At 38.6% G+C, this 13,127-nt stretch overlaps 1 protein-coding gene and 1 long non-coding RNA gene across 15 annotated transcripts in view; one reads left to right on the plus strand and one right to left on the minus strand.

Annotated features, from left to right (window-relative positions):
- Positions 1 to 6,699, plus strand: part of LOC127579229 (uncharacterized) — a 121,821-nt gene extending 115,122 nt beyond the window's left edge. Inside the window, exons 2-3 of the long non-coding RNA XR_007957647.1 lie at positions 3,987 to 4,083; positions 6,203 to 6,699. This is a non-coding gene — a long non-coding RNA (uncharacterized LOC127579229). The remainder of the gene's footprint in view (positions 1 to 3,986; positions 4,084 to 6,202) is intronic.
- Positions 1 to 13,127, minus strand: part of fbrsl1 (fibrosin-like 1) — a 763,594-nt gene that overhangs the window by 87,641 nt on the left and 662,826 nt on the right. The gene's annotated exons all lie outside the window — the stretch shown is intronic.

Here is a 13,127-nt window from a genome sequence, read left to right on the forward strand (position 1 = left end):
ACAAACTGGGTAGCTGATGTACGAGTAGCACTTAACAGCATTTGTTCCGCGATACCTTCCATCACTCTGCTTATGATTGAGAGTAGACTGATTTGCCCTACTTTTTGTGATCAGGAATACCTGAGCAATTTTCAGTGGTGTTACTGGACTAGAACAGCTTGACTAGAGGTGTGGTTAGTCCTGGAGCACCTGTCTTCTATACTACAAGCTATGTAGTTGTCTGGTCCAATGCCCTTTGTTCCAGTGCTCCCAGGTAATTTTTTTTTAAATACATCACCCAAAGCAAATCAAATTAGCTAATTTACATCTTTCTTGTGAATGTTGTGTATCTGATGCCCTGTGCCTGTGATGTAAGCAAGTTTTTCATTGCACCTGTGCATAAATGTACTTGTGCATATGACAATAAACTCAACTTCAACCTCTGATGGTGGGTTCTCAGGAGGAAGTCGAAGTGAAACATCCATTCAACTTTGGCTTCATCTTGAGTGCTTGTGTTAGGCCATGCTATTGTTGAGGATGGGGATGTTCTTGGAACCTCCTCCTCCGATTAGCTGTTTAATTGTCCATCACCATTCATGATTTGATTTGGCAGGGCTGCAGGGTTTTGATGTGATTCAGTGGTTGTGAAATTGCTTCTCTCATCCACTGTATCTTGATTTTGTTGCTTAGGACACCCGTAATCCTGTGCTGCAACTTTACTGGGTTGTCAGCTCATTTTTAGGTGTTCTAGATGCTACTGCCTGTGCACCCTCCCGCAGTCTTCACTGAACTAGGGTTGATCCTATAGCTTGAATGTAATTTTCTTCTAAGGCACTTCCTCAGGATCAAGGATGACTTGCTTTTCACACTGGGTTTTTGGGTTCTGAGGTGACCCAATGTGAGAACCACAAACTCTTTCACAGATGGGGCAGAAGGTGGCTGATGGGACGGGTGAATGGGTAGTTTGAGAGGCAATGTACTCCTTCGGCAGCTTATGCAGGGCTCGTGTGCTCCTGCTGCATGGATTCAATGCTCTCAATACCAACTCAAATAGTCCTCCTCCACCTTATGTGGTTATGGGCAATGGGTTCCTGAGTCAGTGGCACTTTGTCAAGGAAGTTTTGAGCATACACATAAATCACTTCTTTCGTCACCTGGTAACTAGTTGTACTGGTATAATGAGGAATATATTAGAATGGCTGCAAATTGTAATAAAGCACATTTTGTAGCTGATCACAAGAGACGGCAGATGCTAGAATCTGGAGCAACAAATAATCTGCTGGAGGAACTGTGTAGGTTCAGCAGCAGAGGAAAGAAAGAAACTGTCATTGTTTTGGGTCGAAACCCTACATCAGGGCTGAGAGTGGAGACAGCCAATATAAAGAGGAGAAAGGGAGAACTTTGTTTTAGTTTTTTGTCAAAAGTTTCTTCAATAGAAGGAAAAATTATCCTAGATGGTAACAATTGAAAGAAATCAACAAGATACAGCTAACTGAGGTATCTCTGTGGACTAAGGCAGGGAAAGTAATGTCGTGACATGGGAAGGAAACTTAACTAAGGTTACTGCACCAGTGCTTCCTAAGCCCTGGTGCTCCAAGGAGCAAGGTGACATTACATGACACCTTTGATTTATATTAACCTGATTTGGACTTGCATATTGTTCTGTCATTTATGCTGGTCAAAATTCTGGAATTCCATACCTACCATCACTGTAGAAGTACAATTGCTGTGAATGAAACTTTAAATCAAATCACAGGGGAATTAAAACATCAAATTCCCGTTTTGATATGTTTTTTAACCCTTGGATTTGTTACAATTTTTTTCTGTCTCAATACAATTTTAAGCAATTACCATTGGATTGACTTTTTAAAAAACACATCAAAACACTATTTTGAAAACGTGATAAATTATTCAACTCACATCTCATCTGAATACTGAAAGCTGTTTAAAGGAACCAAATTGTCAGGTTCAATTAAGCTGCCTTAATGGGGTCATATTGGTGATCTGCTGTCACAATGTACTCAAGGATAAGAGGGAAGCAGTATTTCAAGTAAATCCCAAACCCCACATCGACTTGGGACAAAATTTTGACAGCTTGAGTCCCATTTCTAATTTATGGTTAAGGCCTGCATTCTATACTTTCTCTCATTTTGTATTAAATGTTATATTCAATGAACAATTCAGATGAAATGCACCATGCGAGCTGAGTGATTGAGATTAAGCAGAACACACTCTCAGTAGAAAGACAGGAAATGCGCTAGATTGCAAAAATTTCCAACTGCACTCTCTCCATCCCTTTGGGCTTACACCTTTTTGTTCTTTGAGTGGAAGCAGCACATTATTCCTCTAAAAATTATTACACTTATTCTATTATTATTAAAATTGTTGTTATTACACTTAAACATTATTATTTTCACTTAGAAAACTTCCTTCCTATTTTCAATTCCTTGAGAAATTTCTGGTACTTTAAAAAAGTATACACGTTCCAAAAACACTCAAGATATACATCATGCAGGCCAAAGCATAGTGTTTGACTAGCACTCCAATCTCAACCCTAAAGATTAATTTCTTCCACCAATGGCATATGATTGATGCAGTGTGTATCATCTCCGAAAAAAATACTGCTGCTACTTGTCTATGCTTCGCTGACAGTACCTCCCAAATCCATGACCTCAACCATCAAAAACGAGGGCAGCAGGGGCAGGCAAACACCATACGAGGCACAGGTTCCCCTCCAACTTGCACATTATCCTGTCTTGGTAATATATTGCTTGTGCTCCATTGTCACTTGGTCTAACACCTGGAATTCCTTAGTCCACTGCGCTGTGAGAATTATTTCACCAGATTTCAAGTTGGTAGCTTTCCGTCATCTTTGTAAGGACAGAAAGCGGTGGGTGATAAATGCTGGGTTTGGCAGCAATGTACACATATTGAAAAATGAATGTTTAAAAATTCTGTTCCAAATCCACCAGGAACACCAGTATACTCAGCCAGCCACACAGGGAGACCTACTATTCTTAAATTGTACTATGTGTGTCAGAGTTTGTAAAATGGTTTAGCAACAAGTTGGATATTGTAATCTTAAATTAAGGTACAACCCTTATTGAACACTTGCTGCAGTTCGAAATCATAGTAGAATTTTCAGACTATTATCTGATTCAGTTAAATTCACATTTTTTCATGTTAAAACCAATGATTTTGAGTGACTTATTTATTACAACATTGCAATTTTTCTTCAATAATCTGCTAACTTCAAGGTGTTAAACATTGCATTTCAAAAATCTTCTGTAAGCTAATTTTATATAATCACATACTACAAATTCTAAAGTTCACTTTTTAAAGAACAAATGCTTTTATATTCACAATGGCATAGCCTGGAAAGAATCAAATTCTAGGTCTGTTCCAACTGATGGAATTGAAGTGGATTATTAGCACAGAACTAGATGGATCAAATGGAACAGCCACTAAGCTGAATCCTAAAGCAGGTTTATAAATTGTGAACAGTATACATGATGCTCAATATTAGATTCCAGTCAATAAGACACTTCATAGCATGGGAAGGGTACAGGATCAATACTCAACTGGCCAGATCTAATGGGAAACCGTAAGCATTCTTCTGCTCCTTCCAACCTGGGAATCCTACATGGACGTAGAAGTTCACCAGCAATTTTCCGAGAACGCAGACTCTAGTGGTGGAGCCTGAACTTGAGACCTACCCACTAAATACGCCTTTGGTTGGACCATCATGGGAGTAGAGAATCATGCATTTGAATGGAGAAGCATAGCTGTGGGGGAGCGAAGTATAGTTTAATTTATACTTTTTGAACTAATTGATCAGTTTTTAATGTTCGTTTTGTTTTCAAATACTTTAATTTTAAAAACATAATTGTTTGCACCAATATGTAATAATTTTTCAATGCTTTTGCCTGTTGCTCCAAGTTTGACCGCCAACTAAGCCAAGGGGCTTGCTTAGCCAGCTGTCAAAATATTTTCCATTGGTGTTGTAGGCTTTCTTGCACACTCCACAACGACAGCACGTCACAGTGCCTTGCCATGGATGAGTGGACTGGCTGAGGGTGCAAGTTTAAGAGGGATCCACTAAAGGTAACTTCATACTTATCACAGATAAATATGTGTCCAGTAGCAAGCCAGACCTGCCTGGTCAGCAGGCCTGGCTTGCTACTGGACAGCTGCTTCTGGCCAATTCTATGCTTATTAATACCAGAAATTTTATTTTTTGAATTAAATATTAGTTTTGAATTAATTGTTATTTAAAAATGTTTTATTTTGTTGACTCTGATGTACTTTGAGGACTAATAAGGGTAGGAGAGACATAATGAATGGTTGGTTTCTGGGGAGTATTGAGGAACAGAGGGACCTTGGTGCACAAGCCCAGGATTCCTGAAGGTGACAGCAAAAATAGATAAAGTAGTGAAGGCAGCATATGGAAAACTTGACTTCATTAGCTGCAGCTTGAAATATACGAGCAGAGGTCATGGTACAACTTTATAAAACACTGGTTAAGCCACAGCTGGGGTATTGAACACAGTTCAGGGTGCCACATTATTGAAAGATATGATTGCACTGGAGGGGGTGCAGATGATGACTCAAATAGAATGTTTCAGTTATAAGGAGGGACTGTATAGGCTGGGTTTACTTTTCTTGAAGCAGAGGAGGCTGATAAAGGTATGCAAAAATATAGAGGTATCGATAGAATAGATAAAAGCAGAGGTGTCTAAAACCAGAGGGCATAGGTTTTGGGTTTTTGGGGGGGGGGGGCAGGGGACACGGGCTGGTGGGGGAAATCTGAGGAAGAACAGTTTCACCCAGGTGGTTGGAATCTAGAACACACTACCTGAGGGAGTGGTGGAAGCAGGTACTTTGACAGCATTTAAGTATCGAGACGAGCACTTGAATTCCCAAGGTATAGAAGGCTACGGACCAACTGCTGATAAATGGGATTAGTATAGATGGCTACTTGATGGTCAGCATGGACATGGTGGGTTCAAGGGCCTGAATCTGTCCTTATGACTCTATGAATAATTGAAACAGATTGTGCATAACTCTCAACTTACGCAAATCAGTTTGCTTGGTAAAAAAGAAACTACTGTAAACACATTATAAATGAAAAGATGAAAATGGAAAGGACATCATCTCTGGAAAATCAAATATTTAAAACTAAGTGTGAATTTTAAAGTATGCAGCACACAGAGGAATTTAATGAAATGCTGTTGCCCCCTGGCTTCAATGATGCCTTTGGTTTTATAGTACATTTGTGTGTTCCCTTCTAGAGCATTTATTTCGTTTGGTTTTAAATGCATTCAGAAGAATTGCTGTGGGACAAGGAGAATTTAAAATGTGCACCCACGCATGCTTTATAACCTCAGTACCTCAAGCACTCTATGTGCATCAGTATCAACAGCAATGACTCCAGGACACTGGTAAATAATGTAGTCTAAATTAATTATATACACACTTGTTTTATTCTTGAATAGCCATATCAAATGTTCAGGTACAAGCCATTTAATGCTTCATCCTAAGACCTCAAAAGAAATGGCTAGTCAGATAGGCATGCAATGGTTTTAATTTTCCAAAATTCTCCAGATTCAGGGAAGGGTCCATTATATTGGAAAATTGTGAATATTACTTCTATATTCAAAAACATAAGGAGAGAGAACACAGGCAACTGCAGGCCAGTTAGCTTAACATCAGTCATGGAAAAAATTATAGCAAGGCACTTGGAAGGATAATCAGACAAAGTCAATGCAAGGAAAGGTTGGACAGGCTTGATCAGTATTTGCTGGTATTTAACAAAGTGAGAAGTGACCAATGAAACATACAAGATCCTGAGGTATCTGAAAAGAGTGGATGTAGAGAGGTGGGGAGAACCTCGAACTAGAGGCCACTGCGGAAATGAAGGGAGGCCTATTTAATAAAGAGTACAAGTCTTTGGAACTCTCTTCCTTAAAAGGTGGTAGCAGTTTTAAGGTACAGCTAGATAGATCCTTGATAACCAAGGTGAAAGTTATCAGATGTTTAAGTAGGAATGTGGAGTTAAGGTTATAATTGGCTATAATCTTTTGAAATGGAAAAATAGGCTCACAGGGCTGAGTGACAAACTCCTGCTCCTAATTTGTATGGTCATGTTTTTCCAATCCAAGGTTCCCCCTTTTTTCCAGTAAATTTGTGATTTGCAGTAAGTAATGCCAATGTGGTTTTCCAGCTATGCTACAGAGCGAAGATGCATCCCTTAAGAGCATCAATGAACAATGGCAGAATGGCAAGAGATGAACTCCCAAATGCTGAACCTTCAAATCTCCAAGCAGAAACCAGAAGTTTTTCTTCAAGAATTGATTCACATGGAACAGTTTTTTTACCGTTTTTTTTCCTTCTCTCAGTTTCAGCACTTTAGGGGTCACTTAAAATGAAAGGATTCTGGCCTTCCATTTTAGATAGAGGATCATGAGCCTTCATAGCTCCCTAACAAACAGAAATGGTTTTGATTTACCTATGCTGTCTGCCCCTCCCAATATCCTGAAAGTTTTAATCAAGTCATCCATTAACCTTCTAAATTTTCGAGAATATAATCCTAGTTTGTGCAGTCTTAACACAAGTCCAGGTGGAAAAGCTACATTCTGGAAAACCTACATTGACCTTCATCCTAGAACGATATAACCTTCCTGAGGTGTGGTATCCAGATCTGCTTATAGTACTTGGAGCTGTCAAATCAGTGCTTCACACAACTGTATCCAAAAAAAAACTTTTACTCAAGGCTACTACCATATTGGCCTTTTTGAGTGCTCCGATTCTTTTTTCAAACCATGTGAAAAGAGTGGAATTAATAAAAGATTAATGTTTACTCAACTCCAAAAACATAACTTTTGTGGAAGCTTGTCATCTTTAAATTAATGCATTTTGTCTGTCTTCAAAAAAAGCAGGGAACTATCCATACGTTGTTATAGATGAAGAGTACGAAACATTAGAAATGGTAAAAGTATGAAGACTACTGAGATAACTTGCCAGACCTAGATTGCCTAGTCATTGAACACCAAGGAGGAAATAGTAAAATAGTAACCATCATATATCAGTCTCCTCAGACACAATGATAGAAAGCTGCTAACGTGACAAAGTAGTTTAAAAAAGGGAGAAAAGCATAATTGAGTACTTATATATGCTAGCAGGCTTACATTAATAGTGGGCAAATTACTGGAAGACATTCTAAGCAGCAGCATAAAATATTTATCAAGAGGATAAGATAAAGAGATTAATAAAAGAATTAAGCTTGTCATGGAAGCTTATTAAACATGGCTGTAGATTTTGAGGAAATAATAAGAAACAATGAACAATTTGTTGCAACTAACATGGATTTTAGAAGGCATCTGACCAAATTCCAAATGAAATCCCTGGAGACTGTAGGATGAATAGATAAAGTGGCTAAGGCAGCACGAGAAGGTCTTCGAACTGAAACTTTAAGTGTTTCCCTTTCCTCAGATGCTGCCCAACTTGCTGATTGTTTTCAGCATTTTCTGTTTTTTATTTCGGATTTCCAGCATCTGCAGTTCTTTGATTTTCATACAGTTTTCTTTATTGGTTGAGGCACAGAAGTCCTGGGAAGCCATGCCAGAACTAGGCAAGAGTTCTACAGATTCTGGTCACCAGAAGAATGTGGTTATATTATAGGGTATAGAGGGGAAACTTTTCACCAGTCACACCCTGACAATTTAACACTACCTATTATCTTGACTCACTAGTATTCTGTTGCTCAGCAGGTCTCCAAATCAGATCAATTAACGTGCCTTCAATTCTGACCAACTTTACTAAGAGTCTCTAAGAGGGTAACAATATCCACCAAACCATTCAGATAACATTGACAAACTAAAAATATTCCTGATTCCTGCACAATATTTCAAGTCAGTTCTCCAAAAAATTCAAACTTTTTCACTAGACACAACCAACCCTTCATAAATCCATGGTGGCCACCTCTGATTAAATAAAAACTTCCAACGTGCCCACTGTAGCTCATTTGGTTGCACTCTTGCTTCTGAGGGTAGGTTTTGTGTTCATGTCCCCACTCCAGAGACTGAAGCACAAAAACCTTGGTTAATAACTCAATGCTCAAGTGTCAGAAATGACATCTTTGAAACATTAAATCGAGGTGCCATGGGCCCTCTCAGGTGGATACGAAAGATTCCACACCAATATTCTGAAGAGTGGAGTGACTTAGCCAATATGCCATCTCTAAAAAGACATCTGTTCATTATCACATCACTGGTTGTGAAGCCTGCAGTGGACAAATTGACTATTCATTTGTTACATTACAACACTGCCTACATTTCAAAAGTATTTCATTAGCTATAATGCATGAGACATTGTAAAAGTAGCTACATAAATGCAAGTCTGTTTTTCTTTCTTTTCCCTCCTTGAAATCTTCACTCTAATATAATTTTCTGACAACTGATGTTATGCCAACAGGTCCATAATTACTGAGTTTCCTTCTCTCGCATTTGCTAAATAGCAAAGTGACCTGTGCAATTTTCCCCAATTTGAATAACTTTCCTCAAATCGAGGGAACTTTGGAAGAGTATAGAGAGATAGTTTGTAATGTTCTCACCTAATCCATTTTAAAGCCTGGTACAGAAGTTATCTTGGGATATACCACCATTCAGTGCCACATTTCCTTCACCTACCATTTTGATTGTGCTAATTTTGTAGACTCCCCATTTCTTTGCCTATGGCTGCTCTGCATGCTGTCCTCTTCTGCAAATTCTGATGCAATGTACTGAAAACGTTTGCCACTTCCTTATTTCAATTTACAATACCAGTTGAAGGGGTTCACATTACTCCAGGATAGTCTTAATGTCAAATAGACCAAGATGTGCTTGTACACACCACTGAAGGCAAACATGCAGGTGTAGCAGGCTACTAGGACGGCAAATGATATACTAGCCTTTATTATAAAAGGGCTTGATTGCAAAAGTAAGGAAGTCTTATTGCATTTGCATTGGTGAGACAGTATTTGGGAGCATCTTGCATAGTTTTGGTCTCCCTGCAAAAAAATGTATTTGCAATAGAGGGAGTGCAGCAAAGATTCACTAGACAGGTTCCAGGGATGCAGGTTTGCTAATACGAGGACAGATTGAACATTCTGATTCTGTACTCTTTAATATTTAAAAGGAGTGAAAGAAGATTTAATTGAAACCATCAGAATGTTTACAGGGCTTAACATACTAGATGCAGGGAGGATGATTCCTTTGATTGAGTCTATGACTAAGGATAGAGTTTGAAAACAAAGGGTAGGCCGTTTATGACTGGGGTAAAGAGAAAATCTTCACTCAGAGGACAATGAACCTTAAATTTTCTATCTCGGAGTGCTGTGGAAGCTCATTTGTTATGTTCCTTCATGACAGAGATTAAGCAATTTTGGAGTGTGAAGGGAATCAAAGGATGCGAGGACAACGCTGAAAAATGGCACCAAGGTGAAGATCAGCCACGGATTCAATGAATGACAGAGCGAGTTTAAATTCTGCATGGTCACCTCCTGCTCCCTTTTTTTTAATCTTCTGCCCATTTACTGTCATTTTCCTACTATGATAAAATTTCATTGTGCTTATACTGATGCATATTGCAAATCTATTTTTCATATTTTTTTTCAGATCATACTGTTTTGTTGCTATTTGCTATTCTTTGTATGTATTTTTCCCCTTTTAATTTTACATCATCATCCAGGGCTGTCTCTTCAGGGAAGAAGAGCGCTTGGTCTTTAGGAGCATGAACCAGCTCTAGACCACAAATTCTTTATTGAATATGCCCCTGCTGATCTTCCGTTGTTTTACCCATCAACAGATTTACCAGTTTACTATCGATAATCTGACTCATCCCCTGCTTTAACCTTCAAGACTGTTACATTTTCAGATAGTTCATCCTGTTTCATCTGGTTTTCCGGTTGTCAGTTTTAACATGCCCTAGTCCCAAGACACCTACACAAAAGACACCTGAATGAGCCCATCAACAAAGTACATGCATTGCCAGGAGGTTGGTGGAAGAAACTGAATGCTCACAAATCTATCAACCCATTTCCCTCTGGAACACTTAATTTCTTTTGACATTCTTCCCAGACAGGCTTGGGAATATTTTAAAGCAATTATTTCAGACATACAAATACAAAAGTTGGTTCTTCGGTACAGTACAAATGGGATTTAGTAATGACACTCGGCCCAGCTAATTCATTCTACCACACCTGCAAATGAGACCCACAACGGCTACTTTCATCCAAGTCCCCAGCAATCGCCAATGCCTTTTCCCACCCACAACCCCACCCTATCGAATCGCCCAACCAAACTGTCTCTGCACCAAAAGCTATTGTTTCTTCTTGATGTTTTTATCAATTTCATTGGGTATATTTCAACCAAGTCAACAGAGATGAGATTGTCTGTGTCAGGTTTTAGATTAAGCATAATTACTTCTAAATTGCATTAAGAGTTTATAGTTTATTCCTGTCTTGTGTTAAGTGGTCATCTAACCTACTAAAACCACCTTGATTTTGACTTAACAATATAAACAGTTTTATCTTACTAAGATTTTAAACAATTTAAAGACACTAAAATGTACCATCAAAATGGAGGATATACAGAAGTTTATACTGCTGAAGGAATGAGCAAGATAAGCTGGGCTGGTAGGTTCATAGAAACAATTAAGAATCTGTGTTGAAGCACTGTAATCCTCTGAGCTTTCTAGGTCTACTCTATCTTATACAGTAAACATTCAATTCAATGCATTTCTGAAAATATATTAAATACTGCAACTCACATTAATCATTACTGTGAGGCATTGTTCACAACAGCAACTTGCAGGCTCAATCAAGGTTGAGGCTTGATTTTTAACCATTTTACCTGCTCCAATTCATGCTAACAATTTAAAAAAATTGAATCAATATAATTTGCTTCTGCATATCTCAAAGGGCTAATTTTAGGAGATTTAAAAGGGGATATTATGTTCAACACTTTATCTGCAATTAGATTGAGAAGACAAGCTGAAAAAGACTGAAGCAGCTGATCTAAGAACGATAAACTCATCTGCTGCTACAAAGGAAAATGTCTCCATTAATAGTTATGCTTGGGGCATTACTTCTTTCGTTCAGCTAACTTACTACAGATACACAAAACTCCTATGATTTTTGTGAAGCCAAAACATTCTCCATTCAAGCTACATGCATCTCATGTCCCAAACGAAGAAAATAGTGCTTGGTTATGGGACTAAAACAAAATATCCTTTGGTGGTCTACATTATTGCCAGCAACATGACTTCCATGGCAAGCCAGGACATTTTGTTAATAGAACAAGAGTAAAACCAACTAGAGACCACAAGGGCTTGAAGACCCTTTCAAAATAATTAAACCAGCAGCATATCTTACTATTACATTTCATTACAAGAATCAGACTCCTTAAACAGTAAACTATTGTAAACTGACTTGAACAGAGGCTTGTAGTAAGAGTCTAAAAATTATGGAACGTACCACCCCTAACAAGACCACATTTTTTTTCTTAATAAAAGTAAATTCCTCCTTTTGTGAAGGAACAGATCTTTTACAAATCTTGGTCAGGATTCTAGTTTCTGTCCAGACAATTGTCATTTAGGCTACAAGTCAGTAAAATCAGAAAAAGGTCTGTGGTGCATTTATCCACTTGCTGTTAAATGATGGAAAAGTGATTCATTTTCATCACACACTTTTCAACATTGGTAATTTGCTCCTGCAAAGAGTAGAAATATCAATAGCTGACACCATTACCAGAATTAGGAGTCAATCTCTACAACTACATAGGCATAGAAGAATATGGTACTAATGTGGGCAAATGGGAATGATGCAGATGGGCCAAAAGGTCAGCATGGACATAGTGGGCTGAAGAGCCCATTTCTGTGCTGTACAACTCAACATGGCTTAAAATCTGATGGCCAGATCATTGCATGATGCACATTTTTAGAAACAATCCTTAGTCAGATTTAAAGTTCCTAAATGCACAGTTAGATGCTAAATGGTGTACCAGGAAGATTCTTTCCTAACATCAGCAGCATTGAAAAACATGGAAAATTGCCAGTTCAGCTGTCCAGAGAATAAGAAACTAGACAAATAGAATCTGGGCAATTACTGTTCTACTGGTCTACTCTCAAACCTCAATGATAGAAAGTGTGGTTGACAGCACTATCAAGCAGCACCTACTCACCTGATCAATGATGCCTAGATTAGATTCAACTAGGACCATGCATTTCCTGACCTCATTATAGATTTGATCCAAATATGGACAAAGCAGCTGAATTTCAGAGGAGAGTGACTGTGCTTGACATCAATGCAACATTTAACTGAACATGGTACCAAGGTGCTAAAATAAAAGGGAAGTGTCTGAAGTATGTACAGCATCTGTTATAGGTGCACTGTTCAGTTCCATTCACAACTCTTCACAAGATCCTGGACAACATTCAGACTTCAGCTAATAAGTGGCATTTGATGCTAACAGTGGCAAGCTACGCCCAACTAATTTTCTCCTCTGGATATTCAGCAGCATTACTATCACTAAATTCTCCATCAACATTTAGGGTTGGCACAAATTCACCACAGACCAGAAACAGCACAAGTCATATAAATATTGTGACTATCAGATCAAGTCATAGGCTGGGTTCCCTTGATGATAGTGGCTCACTACTGAAAAGGCAGAATTCAAGCATTATCTCGACTTGTCTGGATAATGGCACCCCAGTGATGCTAAAGCAGCTCAGCCTTATCAGGACAAAGCAGTCGACTTGACTGGCAGCTCATTCAGTGCCCTAAACCTTTGTTCCCTTCAACTCTAGTTGCAGTAACAAACAATTAAAAGATGCACTAATGAAAGTTGCCCAAGTTTCTTTGACAGCAAACATAAAACCCTCAACTCCCACAAAGGCAAAGATAGCATGCACTTGGACACTTCACCACCTTCAAATTTCTTTCCAAATCTGAGCATTGCGATTTGCAAATGTATTGGAATTTGTTCATTCTACAAGATCAAAATTCTGGAAGTCCTTTTTGAACTGTACCACAGGCGACCTTCACCAACCATACTGCAAAGATTCAAGGTGGTGCTTTCTACTACCGTCCCAACAGCAAGTAGGATAGCCAC

Source organism: Pristis pectinata, chromosome 17, assembly GCF_009764475.1.
Source record: "Pristis pectinata isolate sPriPec2 chromosome 17, sPriPec2.1.pri, whole genome shotgun sequence".
Lineage (NCBI taxonomy): Eukaryota > Metazoa > Chordata > Chondrichthyes > Rhinopristiformes > Pristidae > Pristis > Pristis pectinata.